This window comes from Canis aureus, chromosome 12, assembly GCF_053574225.1.
Source record: "Canis aureus isolate CA01 chromosome 12, VMU_Caureus_v.1.0, whole genome shotgun sequence".
Lineage (NCBI taxonomy): Eukaryota > Metazoa > Chordata > Mammalia > Carnivora > Canidae > Canis > Canis aureus.
Window position 1 is genome coordinate 62,945,038 of NC_135622.1, and position 16,020 is coordinate 62,961,057.

General features: G+C 54.0%; 2 long non-coding RNA genes across 2 annotated transcripts; one reads left to right on the top strand and one right to left on the bottom strand.

Moving 5' to 3' along the window:
* Window positions 1–3,944: 3,944 nt before the first annotated feature.
* Window positions 3,945–12,253, bottom strand: LOC144281333 (uncharacterized). The gene is made up of 5 exons (XR_013349905.1): window positions 11,758–12,253; window positions 6,605–6,846; window positions 5,718–6,051; window positions 5,022–5,085; window positions 3,945–4,340 (listed from the first exon to the last, which is right to left on the bottom strand). It is a non-coding gene; the product is annotated as an uncharacterized LOC144281333 (long non-coding RNA).
* Window positions 9,524–15,074, top strand: LOC144281331 (uncharacterized). Its single transcript, XR_013349903.1, has 5 exons — window positions 9,524–10,640; window positions 12,237–12,388; window positions 13,200–13,293; window positions 13,429–13,517; window positions 14,570–15,074. It is a non-coding gene; the product is annotated as an uncharacterized LOC144281331 (long non-coding RNA).
* Window positions 15,075–16,020: the final 946 nt, after the last annotated feature.

Here is a 16,020-nt window from a genome sequence, read left to right on the forward strand (position 1 = left end):
TTGCTCCTCCTCAGAGTCAGCCAGGAGCCCCAGAATGTCTAGTTTCTTTTAATGGCAGAAAAGGTATTTCAGATGCTTGGTGCTCATCGCTAGAGGGTTGGTCATGGCTTCTAGGCCTTTTAGTGAATAGAATTATCAAACAATTAACATGTACACACATTTAAAGATACAATATTTGAGCTCATATTGATATTCCCAATAGAAACTCAGGATTTCAGGGTACTTAACTCTTCTATATGGTATCTGTGTGACCTTCCTTGCTGAGACTCATGGGACTGATACTCCTTAAGTATGCACTTGCTTTTTCCACTTCAACATGAAGTATTGTGGATTCTAGTATATTATGCTGCTGTGATGGTGAGAATAGCACTGGATGTACAGTGTTGACCATTGTACAATAAAATCTGCCCCACTTGTCCTCACCTCATCTCGTCTCACTTCTATGTACTTACTCGCACAAGCACGTTGGGTCAGTGTCACCTTGGGAACCACACGCCCTGACTCCCCCGTTGAACTTAGTTTGCTTTATGCTTGAGATCAGTTTTGTAGGATATGAAATCCTTGGCTCACAATTTCCTTCCTTGAGTATCTGAAATATTTATTTCGTTCTCTTCCATCATGAAAAGCCTAATGAGTCTCTTTTTCTTACGAGTCACGTCCTCTTTTTGCTTCCATGTCCCGAGGTGTGGTTTCCCTGCTACTCTGACTGTGTTAGACCCTGTCATGTGTTGACCACCCGGGGTTGGTGTTTGCAGGAGCTCAGGAGGCTCTGTGTGCGTACTTTCAAATCAAATCCGCTATTTCAGGAGGGGTTCCTGGCACAGCAGCTCAGTGTTCTATGTTTCATGCTTTGGAGTTCTGTTTTGGGGGGACTTTGTTACCTCTTTGTTGAAATCTGATTTGCCCATCCCCTATATTTTCCACATTTTCTTGAATCTCTTGCATCTCTTAAGTTTGTTTTTTAAAAGTTGTTCTCCTGTTGATGTCCCATCTCTAAAGGCATTATTTTTTGTCATTGCTCTTGATTCTCATTTCTGAAATTAATTTTCTTGTCTTTCTAGTTTGCTTGAGCTCTGTCACCTTATTTCTGTTATTTTCTCATGCTGATTTGTCGTCTTCCCATCTTGGATCTCATTTTTTGTGTTTCGAAACAGTTCATTTGGGTCTATTCGGTGGGTACATCTTTCTGGCATGTCTTGCTGTCTGTAAGGTGTTTGTTCTGCTCCTTTGTCTTTTTTTCTGAGAATAGTTCTGTGTGGGATCGATACTTTCCAGTTGCTCATTTTTATAAACATTAAGTTCAGGTAGTTTTTCTCACTTCACATAATTCTCTTTTCTGTTGAATTCTGACTAGTGTTAAAAGTATGGCAGCTAGCTTCCAGAGCTCTCCCGGCTCTGGCCCTGCCCCACCCGCATCGAGTCCTTCTTCCTGTCTCCGTTGACCCTGTCCTGCTGGTGCTGGCTCTGTCCCCACAGCATGGGTCCCTGCTGGGACGGCTGCTGTGGATCTTAGGCTACCTGGCTCCAGCCCTCAGACCTCCTTGCAGCAGGTCCCTTGCACCCATTCACCACCAGGGGGGACAAGTGTCCTACTCCAGCTGCTGTCCTCAGGCTGGCCCACCACACTTCTCAGTGGACGCCTGTTGGCTCCTTTGGGGCGTCCTTTCATGGTCCCTCTGAAAAGCCATGCTTTTCCCCACAGATAAGCAGACCCTGGTGGGCGGGCCCTGTCCCTCATATCCGCGTGTCGGCTTTGTGGAGTCACCACACCACTTTGCTTTTTAATGTCTTTGTGGGACTGTGCTTGGGGGGCAGCAGATGGCACCTGTGTAAAGTGGGCTATGGAGTCCCCTGTGAAGCCCCTGCCAGAACGGCCTGTCACTCCAGGGTTTTCTCATGCCACTCTGAAATCCGTCCCTTCCTGATCCCAGCCCCAGGCGACCACTGATCTACTTTCTGTCACTATAAACCAATTTGTATTTTTCTAAGATTTTATATAAATCGGGTGCTACAACATTAACTCTGTGGTGGGAGCTTGTTTCACTCCCTATAATTATTTTGCCATTCGCCCATGCCGTGTCTGTTGGTAGTAACACTCCTTCTTATTGCTAAGGGGTGGCTATTGTGTGGGGACACCACGGTTTGTGTGCCCGTCCTCCTGTTCATGGACATTTGGGCTGATGTAAATAAAGCCGCTGCGAACATTTATGTACTCGTCTGTTTGTGAACATGTGCTTTTATTTCTCTTGAGTGGAATGGCTGGGTCATTTGGCAGGTGTGTACTTGACTCTTAGAAACCCCAGCTAACATCTTTTACCATTTGACTTTCCCCTCAGCAGGGCATTGCCCACCCCTGTCAGTGCTGCCTGTCCCTAGTTCTGTTATAGATGCCTGTGGTTCTGTTTCAGGTCAAGATTTGGGAGGACCCAAAAGTGCTGTTGCTGCTGCCCCTACCCTCCGAAAACCTGATTTTTGTTTTTAAGGGCAGTACGTTTTTATATACCCAGGATTGGAAATGCAGAGATAAAAGATTGTGCCTTCCAAAACCGTCCGGGCTACTAGCAAATTTGCACAAATGCAAGCAATATCCATACAGAACAGAACGGTCATGGGGTTTGAGGTAAGATGAGGCCCAGCCGCTTCTAGTGAGAAGGGCAATAAGAGAGGTGCAGGAAACAAATTCCTTCTTACTAATAGAAAATCTCTTATTGATATCTAAAAAGCAGCCCCTTTTTGGGGGGCACCTGGGGGCCCAGTCGGCTAAACGTCTGATTCTTGGTTTCAGCTCAGGTCATGACCTCAGGGTCGTGGCATCAAACCTCGCATTGGGCTCCACTGAACATGAGTCTGCTGGAGATTCTCTCCTCTCTCAAAAAGATGAGTAAGTAAAAAGCAGCTGTATTGTTACAGCTTTAGAAATCTGTGATTTGTCAGCTCTGTCAACGTGAGGCAATGGTTGAGTGACGACGTGCAGCACAGGGAGTGCTCTGCGTCGTGGATCCGTGAGCTCTTCAGCTGATGCTGCTTGCAAGAGGTGATGTTAATGCTTTGCAAATGGAGGCCGTTGAAGTGCAGTAGTGGCTTCCACACCAGAGCGATGAGGTGACTACGTCACTGGGGCTTGGAAATTGAGAAGATCTCTGCTGTCTCTGCAGACGGGCACATGAAATACGAGCTAAACCAAACCAAAAACCTGTTCTGGCGGGTGGGCAGCCTGCGTGGGGTAAACAGGCCCGGGCGAAGCCACATCTTGTTTCCAGTGATGTTTATCCCCAGTCAGGCAAGCCTGGGCCTTAAAAGGAAGACTGTATCCTCCATGTGTCGATGTCTCCCTAATGTTCATATTCTGGTAGTTCTGGAGCAGGAAGGGGAAGCTGCTCAGTAACCGCCCCCTTTCATGTCAGATGGTGATGGGACTTCCAGAACCCGGTGAAAGCAGGCTGTCAGAGCTCAGCGTCTAGCAGCGGTAGGCTGCTTCCCATTCCGCAGCTCCGGTGCTCAGGCACAGCCTCTAGCCTGTGAACACCACAGGGGCAGGGTCCCACCTGTCGGCGTCCTGTCCCCCATGCATAGGAGGCGTTCAGATGCTTGAGAACCCGGGGCCAATTTGTGTAAACGGCTGTGGTTCTTAATCGTCCGCCAAGGGGCTGGGAGGGAGAGAGAGCGGCACAGGATCACTCCGGTCCTGACACTGATGTGAGTGGTCATTTCATGCAAAGAGCAGCTTTCATCAAGATAGGCCTCAAAATTAGGATTCCTCCCTGGTGCTTCTTAGGGAGCCTCAGTGGACAAATACAAATAGAATCAGTGCAGTAGGAGAGAGGACTGGCAGGTGCCAGCCCTATGCCCACTCTATACAGCTCTGTTCTTTAAACCCAGAGGTGCATGAGAATGAATGAAGGAGTGAATGAATTTGTTTTTAAAGATTTTATTTATTGACAGAGAGAGGGTGCAGAAACACAAGCAAAGGGAGCAGCAGAGGTAGAGGGAGAAGCAGACTCCCTGCGGAGTAGGGAGCCTGACATGGGGCTCGATCCCAGGACCCCAGAATCATGAACTGAGCTGCCCCGGTGCACAAAAATTTAATATAAAGGGTGATAACTCACCAGTGGGGTAAACAGAGTCTTTTCCCCTAGGACTCAGTAATCCATTAACCATAAAAGTAAGTTAAAACCACATAAAAATGGGGCACTGGGTGGCTCAGTCAGTGAAGTGTCTGCCTTTGGCGCAGGTCATGGTCTCAGGGTCCTGGGATCAAGCGCCGCATCGGGCTCTCTGCTCAGTGGGGAGTCTGCTTCTCCCTCTTCCTCTGTCTGCCATTCCCCCTGCTTGTGCTCTCTCTGTCAAATAAAAAAAAAAATCTAAAAAAACAAATTCCATTTAAAAAAAAGATCACATAAAAATCAAAATATCATGAACTAAAAAGACATTATTATTTATTATTTTAAAGAAAGAACACACGTGCACACACAGTGAGGTGGGGGGGGCAGAAGGAGAAGGAGGGAGAGCATCCCAAGCAGGCCCCACACCCAGTGCAGAACCCAAGCAGGGCTCGATCCCCCAATCCTGAGATCATGGCCTGAGCCTAAATCAAGAGCTGGATGCTTAACCGACTGAGCCCCCAGGTGCCCCTTGAACTAAAAAGACTTTAAAAAGCCATAAGCATAGACAGACTCAGAAAAGGATCTGGAGCTGCTATGACAGGAGGCTGATTTTTCTGATACATAAAGAACTTGTAGGAAGTGAGAAAACTAATAATAGAAGAACGGGCCAGTCATAGATCACTCCGGGACACGTGCCCTCGAGCAAGGGAAAGATGTTCAGCTTCACTCCTGAGAGCGTGCAAATTGTCAGTACACCGAGACATCATTTTTCTGTATCCTCCTCATAATATTGGATTTATTAGCGAAAATCCGTAGGTCAGTGAGGCTGCTGGGAAACCGCGCACCCCCGTGCTATTGGGGTGAGCGCGAGTGGAGACCACTGCCCTGTCTGCTGAAATGCGGAAGGCACTTACTTACCTTTGCTCCACCCTTTGCCACGTTTTGGAGTTTGCACTGCAGACCGAGGCAAGGTTTGTAGTATCTGAAAAGGAAAGGACACCGGGCGCTCGCCGCAGTGGCCCCGGGCGGCTCACAGTCGGTCCCCTGACCCCTTGAGAAGCAGAGCGAGGGGCCCCTGCAGTGGTTTGTGCAGGAGGGGGGGATACGCCCACTGGTGCGGGAACACTGAGGGAGGGGGGGCGGGGGCACCCTGCACGTGTAAACCCCGGCCTGTCATCTTGATTTTGAATCACGTTGTCAAAAATGACTATTCCAGAGGCCTGTTTTCAGAGGGAACAGGAGGGAGTGGGCACTCGCCCTTGGGACTCCCGCTGGCAGAGCCCGGGCCGCAGGGCAGGCCTCGCAGGGTTCGTGGGCTCCAGCCTCTGCTCACCCTCGTCCCCTGGCTCACCTGGGCTCCTCAGGCCCCGCGCCCCTTCACTGGGAGGCACGGGACGAGCGCCGTGCACCTAATGTCTTCAACCTGGGGCCAACCTGAGTCCTAGCTGTGACGGGCTGGGGGACACACCCCGGTTCCTGATACCCCCGGGGTGGCTGTGCGTGGAGACGGGCCTCGAGGCAGTGATTCGGGTCAAGTGAGCTCGCTCCTGCCCTGCCCTTGCCTCCGAGAACAGGAAAGGGCACGTGAGGACACGCCCTCCCCAGAAACCCGACCTGCTGCCACATCCATCTAGGACTTCTGGTCCCGGGACTGAGAGATGCTTAAGGGCCCCGTCGTGGCAGTGTGTGGGGAGCCTGAGCCAGGTCCCCAGGGGAGTCCAGTCCCCTCTTTTTTGGGGAGAGAATGAAGTTGTCGTCTGGTCCTCTGCCCCTCGGATGCCGGCCCTCCTCTCCCCTCGCCACGGGCGCAGCTTTCCTTGGCCGTGGGAGGCAGCACGCATGATTCTTCTCACTCTGCTCTGCATGTGGCAGTGAGGCAGCTTTGCTTTGTTAGGTGACAGATCTTCCCAAATGGAATTGTTAAGTTCATAGCATCCACGTCGTTTTGCTGAAGCCCCAAAAGAACAAAAATAAAAATTAAGAAATAGAACTGTAGGGGCTCCTGGGTGGCTCTGCCTTTGGCTCAGGTCACGATCTCGGGGTCCTGGGATTGAGCCCCACATGCGGCTCCCTGCTCAGTGGGGAGCCTGCTTCTCCCTCTCCTTCTCTTTCTACCTGTGTGCTCGCTCTCTTCTCCCCAATAAATAAAATCTTAAAAAAAAAAAAAAAGATTGCAGCCTGGGTGGCTCAGCGATTGAGCATCTGCCACCGGCCCAGGGTGTGATCCTAGGGTCCCGGGATTGAGTCCCATGTTGGGCTCCCCGCAGGGAGCCTGCTTCTCCCTCTGCCTGTGTCTCTGCCTCTCTCTATGTCTCTCATGAATGAATAAATCTTTAAAAAAAAAAAAAAAAGATTCTCCCTCTCTCCCCTTTGCCCCCCTGTCTGGCTTCCACACATATTCTCTCTTAAAAAATTCTTGGGGAGTTTCTAAAATATTTACACATGCTAAAAATCTCATCCCTAATGATCTCATCTCTAAAAATCTCCTCTCTGGTCCCCACCTCGTTATTGTTGAATAGTGCTTCTCTTTCCAGTGCTCCCCGGATCTGGAGGCGAGTGTTGAGGGGATGGCAGGACTGGGCGAAGACACACACTGCGCGAGGAGTTCCAGTCGGTCAGGAGGCAGACTGCTCACTCGGAAGCCTCCCGACCCCAGCCAGCCTGCCATCCCTTTGGAGCAGAGCGGATCACCCGGGGTCTCCCTGCCGAGGGTGTTGGTCACTTAGCACGATGAGAGCAGTCCCTGTGGTTTTGGTTTTGTGTTTGTTAGAATGTGATGGGGGAGTCCCGCATGGAGAGTATTGGGTGGCAAGAGAATGAGATGTAAAAAGAGAAACTAGAATTAAGGAATTTAACAGGTCATGGGGCTCCTGTCCCCATAATACCCCAAAGAAGCACATTCTTTATGGCTCTTTAAAAAGGCTCTGAAAAAGGTTCTTGGGTCATTCAATTATGGCTCCTTGGCCACCACGGCGTCACAATCCAGGGTGACCCACATCTTTTCCTAAGGCAGTGTGGCTGACCCACTGTCAGAAGGGCGTCTGTCTGGGCCTCTAGTCACAATGAATTGGTGAGGCTCCACGTAGGACCTGTTCTCGAGCGACATCATGATCCAGCTTGTGGTTGGGGACGTGATGTCTCTCTTCTACTCACTCCCCTTGGTACCTGTCCCGTGAACACACACTGGGACACGAGAGACGAGGGTCTCCTTATCCTTCTCTACAGTGAGGGCAGGAGAACCACTCATCTAGAAAGACGTCGTGAGAGGCCAGTTGTCACATCATCTACTCTCAGGGAAGGCACCTTACTTTGTTCTGTGATTCCCCAGGGAGGAGGGCAGCCCGGGACCAAATGCAAAATGCACACAGTGTGTGGGTGTGGGGGTGCTGGGCGTGTGTCCATACTGCTTTTCAGAAAAGTTGCACAAGTTTGCATTTTGCCACAAGCTAATATGAAGTCTCCCCAAACCTTCACTGGTCACCCTCCTTCCTGTCTGCCAAGGCCTTACCAGACTCCTTGCTCTGACTTACACTTGAAATTTCTGGAGAGGTCAGGCATGGTCTTTTGATACATCTATTGATCACCTGTGTATATGGCTTCCCATCTATTTACTCAAGGCCTTTTAAAGGCACTTAAGGAAACAGAAATAAGGCCCAGTGACTGTAGTCGATGAGACCGTGCTGTATACTTGTCACACGCACGTACGACTAAAAGGTCACCTGCGAGGCCATGGGTGTGTTAATCAGCTTGATCGTGATGACCATTTGATGACATATACACAAATCATCAATTGGCCAAAAGTAGAGCCACGTAAGCATAGGCACCTGGTCTCTGACAAAGAGCAGAGGCATTACGACGGAACAAAGATAGTCTTTAACTATGGATGTTGCCGGAGAACTGCATCCACGTGCAGAAGGACGACTCTGGACCCAGACCGGACACCTTCACAAGAATTAACTCAGAATGGATCGTAGACCTGAATGGAAAACCCAGAACATGAAACTCCTGGAAGAGAAGGTAGCAGAAGGCCTAGGTGCCCTTGGGTGAGGCGGTGCCTTCTTAGCTCCAACGCCACAGGCACGATCTGGGAAGGAACAGACAGAGCGGGATTCTGTTAAAATGAAAAGCTTCGGGGATCCCTGGGTGGCGCAGTGGTTTGGCGCCTGCCTTTGGCCCAGGGCGCGTTCCTGGAGTCCCGGGATTGAGTCCCACGTTGGGCTCCTGGTGCATGGAGCCTGCTTCTCCCTCTATGTCTCTGCCTCTCTCTCTCTCCCTGTGTGACTATCATAAATAAATAAAAAAATATTTAAAAAAAATGAAAAGCTTCCGTGAAAGACAATGTGGAGACAGTGAGAAGACCCACAAAGCCCAGGGGAAATATTTACGGAAGACACACCTGAGAGAGGGCCGGTATCCAAACTACACAAAAGACTTAACACTCAGGGATAAGAGAACCAACGACCTCCTGAAAGCCAGATCCGTGACCTTAGCCGACCGTCACCGAGGGAGACCGGAGCGGGCCGGTAAGCCCAGGAAAGACGCCCGCCTCCCGCCTCCCGTCGGGCAGGGAAATGCAAGCTCAGATCCCGCCAGGCCCCACGGCTGCCCGGAGAACTGCCAAAGCCCAGAACGCTCGACGCCAGCTCTGGCGACGATGTGAGCAGCGTGAACACTCCTCGCTGGTGGGGACGCAGAACAGTGTGGCCCCTGCGGAGGACAGGGGGGCCGCTTCTGACAAAGCCCGACGTGCCCCCCACGGTCAGCAGGCGCTCCTGGTGTGCGCCCCGAGGAGCCGAAAACTCCGGGCCACGCAGAACCTGCGCCCGGCCTTGTTCCCAGCTGCCAGCCGCCGGCGGAAGCAACCACGGGAACGGTTAAGCGGTGGAACCCCCTGTCCACCGCCGAGCGATGAGCGATGAGCCATCGAGCCACGGAGAGACACGGAGGGGCCGACGTGCGCGCCGCCAAGTGGAAGAGCCAGCCCGAAAAGGCCACCGCACGATCACAGCTGTGTGACCTCGTGGAGACAGCAGAGCCGGCTGGGGGGCTGGGGGGCTGGAGGGAGGGATGAGCCGGTGGGGCTCACAGGGGTTTTAGGGCCGTGACGCCATGGTGATGGCTGCACGTGGTTACCCCCGCCCGCATCCACACCAAAAGCGCATCCTAAGGCGAACTCTGGACTCTGGGTATTGACGATGCCTCAGTTTGCACCCTGTTTCGTCTACACTGGCCAGGCGGGCTTCGGGGGAGGGGGCTCCCGGGGAAATCTCTGTGCTTCCTCCTAACTTTGCTGTGAACCTAAAACTACCCTAAAGCAATCAAGTCTTCGTGAACGTCACACACATTTACATACATGCAGTTTTGTCAGTTGTGCCCCAGGAAAGCTGGGGTGGGGGGGCGGGGAGGGTGCAAACGGACCGTGTTAAGTGAATAACCGAGTGGGAAAAAGGAGAAACGTGCCCATGGCACCTTCAGAATGGCTATTAGGTTTATTCCAAGTTAATCCGCTTTTTAATGCAGTTATCGAGACTGATTACTGTTCGCATATGGAAAAGCCTCTGTCTTTCCTAACATTGATTTTGTAATACGAACTTACGGGGCTCTATTTCTGAAGCTGCTCCCATTCTTTTCCTTGGGCTTTACGATCCTGTCATCTGCTAAGAATAGTCATTTCAGGGGCAGCGGGGTGGCTCGGGTGGTTGAGTGTCTGCTTTGGGCTCAGGTCATGATCTCGGGGTCCCTGGATCCAGCCCCACATCCGCTCCCTGCTCAGCGGGGAGCTGCTTCTCCCTCTCGCTCTGCTGCTCCCCCTGGCCCTGCTCTCTCTCTGTCAAGTACGTACATAAATTTTTTTTTTTTTTTTAAAGAACAGTCGTTTCATTTCTTCTGTTCTTACGTCCCTGCGACAGCCCCATGTGTGACGGCCTCCTCTGGCCCTTCCTGACCATCCCCCTGCAGCCTGTGCACTGAGGTGATGGAATGCAGCAGAGCAAAACAGTTTCTTTCTTCTTCTCTTTTTTAAAATCAAAAAAAAAAAAAAAAAAGAAGGGATCCCTGGGTGGCGCAGCGGTTTAGCGCCTGCCTTTGGCCCAGGGCGCGATCCTGGAGACCCGGGATTGAATCCCACGTCGGGCTCCTGGTGCATGGAGCCCGCTTCTCCCTCTGCCTGTGTCTCTGCCTCTCTCTCTCTCTCTCTCTCTGTGTGACTATCATAAATAAACATTTAAAAAAATAAATAAATAAAATTTTTATTTATTTATGAGAGAAAGAGAAGCTCCATGCCGCGCTTCTGCGGTGCCCTCCGTCGCCTCCCCCTGCCTCCCCGCAGGTGTCAGCCTCCCCTCTGCTCCCCAAATGCTCTTGCTCTTGGACCTAACTACTTCCTTCCTACGTGGAGGAGCTGGCTGGTGTTCGTTCCGGTCGGGGGTCCGTGAAAACCTTCACTGAGACAGGAAGGGTGTGCATGAGAACACTCTGGAAGCCCCGAGTTATTTTTCTGATTTTTCTCAACTAACATACCGTGTCTAATACAAACAGGTACGCATCGCACATGCAGGTCAGGGAAGGGGAGCGCAGGTGGGCCTCCTGGGGTTCTGTCCCCCGCGCATCTTGTGCTGGGCCTGGGCAGGGGTGCAGGGGCTGAGTGAGGAGGGAAACCAGGCCGGCGGGGCTGGGTGGGTGGGGGGATGCCCGGCGACCCCTTCTGTCCCCCAGACGGACGGACGGTTGGACAGACTACAGGGCCTCGGCCCCCGCGGTGCTCCAGGGGTGGCCTCACAGTCCCTGCTCCGGCTCGCAGGACACCGACCCTGCCGGGACCCCACCGTCGCCCCCACCCTGACGGCCCAGCGTCCCCACTCAGCATCCACCTGTGCAGTGTCCTCCGCGGCCGCGGACACCCCGGCCCGCCCGCCTCCTCAGATCCGCTCCAGAACCTGTCCTGTCTCGCCCCAGCCTCTGCTCCGGGGGCCACGGGAGCCCCGCTTGTCGTCCTGCCTCCCTAGGGGCTCCCCCGGGGTAGAGAGGCCCGCACCCCGCCCCGCACCTGGCCTTCTCTCCTGGGGCAGCCCCTGCAGGTGCACGCAGCCCCTCCTCCACTGTGCTGGGGGTGGGGGCTGCCCTGCGGCTGGGCCCTCCCTCCCTCAGCTCCGTGCAGGCCACGGCTCTGCTCCCTGCCCCTCCTCCCGCCTCCTTGACTCTGCCACACGCACACGTCTGCGCACACTCACGCGGTCACCCTTACTCCCCTCTCCCCGCGTCATGCTCCCACTTCCCCTGGCCTTCCAGGTAGGGCTTTTCGGTTGGTCTCCCCCACTAGGATTTAGGCTCTGTGGAGGCAGGGATTTCCTTTGCCTGCGGGCTCCCTGCGGCTGCGTGCCCGGGGCCTGGAATAAGTCCTGGCGCAGGAAATGTTTGCGGAATGGACTGGTACACGGAGCGCCAGGGTCTGAGCAAAGCAGAAAAGCAGGTTCAGCTCTTAGCGGGAAGTGGGGGCAGAGCAGGGAGGTTGAGGACTGAGGGAGTGGGGGGGCGGGCGTAGGGGGTGCTGGGCCCCCTCGGTGAGACCTGTGCCCCCGGGGGACCCCGCTGTCTGACAGGCCTCAACTGTGCTCCCCCATCCTCCCCGCCCACACCTGGCCTGTGAGAATCTTACCACGCGGGTCAAAGTTCATTTTCCATCAGAGTGGGATTGGCTTTCTGAAAAGCTACCCTCACGGTCCGGCCCTCGGCGTCTAGTATTTTTACATTCTTGTGGGTTTTATCACTAAGAAGATCGGGTCCTGAGGCTCACGGTGGAGCCCGGTGCGCTCGGCCCTCTTCCCCGCCCGCCAGCGCCGTGCGTGTCAGCATCCAAAGCAAACAGACACCAGCCTTGAGCATTCCCTGAGCAAACAACCCCAGCTTGGTCATGCAAACAGATTAACTCTGCAAGACTAGCTTGACCTCGGTCACCTCTCCCATGTGCCCCCGGAAATCGTGAGCCAAACTCACAGTGTTTCCCAAAAGTTGGTAGGAGGTACCCACTAACCAATTCTCTGGCATTTAAGACAATTCTAATGTGGTAACCACTTACTGGGAGCGGGGACCTCGCCCCTCCTCAGCACCCGAGCCCCCGCCTTGTTTTCGTTTAAGGGCTCCTGGTCTGCAATCCGTCTTTTTGGTGTATGTCCCGCAAACTTCTAGTAACTACTGCTTCAGAGATTGACCGCGCCTTTGACAGTGTTGCCCAAGGAACGTTGGTTGGGGTCGTTTTGGAATCGGGGCGATGCCCCACCCGGCCACGGGTAAGGGTTTGTTACCCAGAAACAGTTTCTTAGCACTTTCCAGAACAGGCGCAGCATTGGAGATTTCCTCAAAGGTGTTTTTTGTTGTGGGTTTTTCTTCTTCTCTTCTCTTCTCTTCTCTTCTCTTCTCTTCTCTTCTCTTCTCTTCTCTTCTCTTCTCTTCTCTTCTCTTCTCCTCTCCTCTCCTCTCCTCTCCTCTCCTCTCCTCTCCTCTCCTCTCCTCTCCTCTTTCTTTCTTTCTTTCTTTCTCTCTCTCTCTCTCTTTCCTTCCTTCCTTCCTTCCTTCCTTCCTTCCTTCCTTCCTTCCTTCCTTCCTTCCTTCCTTCTTTTCTCTTTCTTCCCACGTGTGCGTGCACTAGTGGCAGGAGGGGTGGCAGAGGGAGAGGGAATCCCAAGCAGGCGCCATGCCCAGCGTGGAGCCCGACGTGGGGCTCGATCCCACAACCCTGAGATCATGACCTGAGCCAAAACCAAGAGTCTGATGCTTAACCGTCTGAGCCACCCTGGCGCCCCCATTCCCTCAAAGTTTTTGACCTCAAAACGGTTTTTGCCAATCATTTCTCTCAATGTATGTGCCATGGGGCACGGTTGGGGAAGAGTTTTATTGGCGCCAGCGTTCGGGGGACAGAACGATCCCAGAAACGATGACGAGTGGAGGATGAGCCCGGTGCCCGCCGCTGTAATAAACACGCAGTTTTATTTTCCTCCTGGAGGCGCCGGTGTGGGACGGGGAAGGCCGTGAATAAGCCTGCCTTCGCCCCCGGGGAGGGAGGGCGCCGCGCCTCTGAATGTCTCCTGTCTTATTTCAAAGATGTATTAAGACCCAGAGAAATGCTCTTAGCGATTCTGCTGCCGGTGGCCTTGGGGCGGCTCCGAGCGCCCGCTCTCCCCACTCCCGTCTCCAGGTAAGAAAAGTCCAAGTACAGATGGCTGGTTTCTTAATTCCAAATACCACAGCTTTCTCTAAATATCATTGGGATTAATCAGATGTCCTTACAGAAAGAATAGTTCCATGATGTCCACCTGTCTCTGTCCCCCAGGGTCGCTGCAGCAGAGGCTCTGTCCGTGAGCCCGCCGGGTTTTCTGGACTCGTAGGACGGGGGACAGTCCCACCAGTTTTCAGTCACAGGTCTGTATAGACGGGCCCTTGTGTTTCATGGCAAACCTTATTTTCAGCTCTTTATTCCAGAATGCCCTGGAACAGCCGTTGTACCCAGCTGCCCCCGTGCCGGTTCCGGCCATCGGCCCGTCTGCCGTTATTTATGACGCCCAACCTCCCTTAGCATTCACTCTACTTTCCACAAAGCCCTCCAGGCTTTCCATTTATTATTATTTTTAATATTTTTAAATTTATTTATTCATGAGAGAAAGAGAGAGAGAGGCAGAGACACAGGCAGAGGGAGAAGCAGGCTCCATGCACTGGGAGCCCGACGTGGGATTCGATCCCGGGTCTCCAGGGTCATGCCCCCGGCCGAAGGCAGTGCCAGACCGTTGCACCGTGTGGGCTGCCCCAGGCTTTCCATTTAGAAGAGTTACTTTCCTGAGTGGGGGCCCTGACAGGAAAGGAGCTGAGACATGGAGGAGCCGGGAGGCAGGGGCCCCGGGACCCAGGGGCAGCACCCAGCCCAGAGCAGCTCCCTGCGGGAGGGCCTTGGCAGTCTGGTGATGGTGAACCCCACCGGGCTGTCTGCCCAGCACCCCTGTTGGACCCCGCCCTCTCCCTGCACCCGTCCCAGGGCTTGGCCTGCCCCCAGGGCCACCCACACGGCTGCCCAGCCCGACCTCGGGCCCTGCAGAGACCCACGGGGAGGGCATGGGGTTCTAAGTGAGCCATCTGGAATCTTCCATGACACTGGATCTCCGGGCACCACACCAAAGAGCTCCTATTTCTTGAATTCCAAGCAGGTGTGGTTTGAGAGCCGCTGGGGTGTTCTGTGCACCTGCAGGAAGCTCCCCCCGGGGGGAGGGAAGGGAATCCGGCCAGGCCACAGAGGGGAGGGCGGGCAGGGAAGGAGGGAGCTGCTCCCTGCCTCTGAGCCCCGAGTCCTGTCTGGCCGGCTGGGCCGCCTCCCCCTCCTGAGCCAACTCGGCTTTGCTTTGTTTTGTTTGCCTGGCGAGCTGGACTCCGGTCACCGGCTGCCCAAATCCGGAGCCGCAAAGATGAGAGCTGCGTCCTTACAGGCACGAGGGCGTGCGCGGTGCCAGCAGCTCTGCGATGACACCAGGATGTCGCGGTGAGGGGGCAAAGGCCGCCGAGGGCAGCGCTGATGCGTGACTCACGGTGGCCCAGAGCTGCCCCGGTCCCTGCTCTGCCCGCGTGCGCAGCAAAGCGAGACAGAACAGAAACGAAGCCCGGTGTCTCTCCAGAACGTCCTTGGCGAAACCGTAAAAACTGATTCTGCTAAATCCTGACCTTGGAGTTGACATGTTGATGTTCTCGTGACAAAATGGGAAAAACACAGAAAGCAAGTGCACTTTAAAGCAAAGGGTGGGACGCCCAGGGGCTCAGCGGTGGAGCGCCTGCCTTCGGCCCAGGGCATGACCCCGGGGTCCCGGGGTCCCGGATCGAGTCCCAAGTCGGGCTCCCCGCAGGGAGCCTGCTTGTCCCTCTGCCTGTGTCTCTGCTTCTCTCTCCATGTCTTTCACGAATAAATAAATAACATCTTAAAAAAAGAAATAGAAATAATTCAAACATTTAACAAATAATACTAAAATAAAGCGAAGGGTGACGGTTCCTAGGGCAGAGACCCGTAGGATGGCCTTGCCAGCCCAGCCTGTCCCAGCAAAGCAGGTTTGGCAGACGCGTCCCCAAGAATGAACTAAGCCTGCGAGGTCTGGCCGGACTCAGCACGCGGGGCTGGAGGGGCGCCGGGACGCCAGGCAAGCAGCCCCGACTGAGGACGGGGTCCCGCTGCCTACAGCCTGCGGAACCCTCCCCGCCAGGGGGCAGGTTTGTGATCGTGTCCAGGGCTCACCTGGACCTCCGCCAGTGCCAAGCTTGATTAAAGGTGATTCTAATCGCCTCCGGAGAGCTCGCTTCACTGCCTTTTAACCTGATTCCAACGAAACACTGACTTTCACTCCCTGTGCTTGTACCCAAACCTCGGACTCGAGTAAACATATAAAGGTGGACAGGTGCCACGGTTGTGACCATCTGCAGGCTCTGCTCAGCACTGGGACAGCGAGTCCACACGCAGACCTCCTACCGTGGTAGGCGGCCCTTAGAGATTTCCACCCCGGGTGTATGAGCAGACCCTTGGGTGCAGGTGGAACCTGCATGGGTGGGTTTACCCAGGGTGGGTAAACCACTGATGGAGGTAAAAGCATTTTGCAGATGGAACGAAGGCCCCAGACCGCTGGTCTCTGAGCTGATCATTAAAACGGAGATTATCTCTGGTGAGCCTGAACTAATCAGGCGAGATCTCCTCGGACAAAGAGACTCCGGGGGGTAAAGCCTTTCCTGCCGGCTTAGAGAAATGAGCTTCTCTGGTACAGGCGGAGGGCCTAGGGCATCCCCTGGACACGGAAGGACCCAGAGCAGCTCCTGGTTGACAGCCAGGGGGAAAACAGGCCATGCCAACCGCCCGCTCCAGGAAGGCCGCAGCCCCAGTGACCCTGTGTGCACCCCCGTG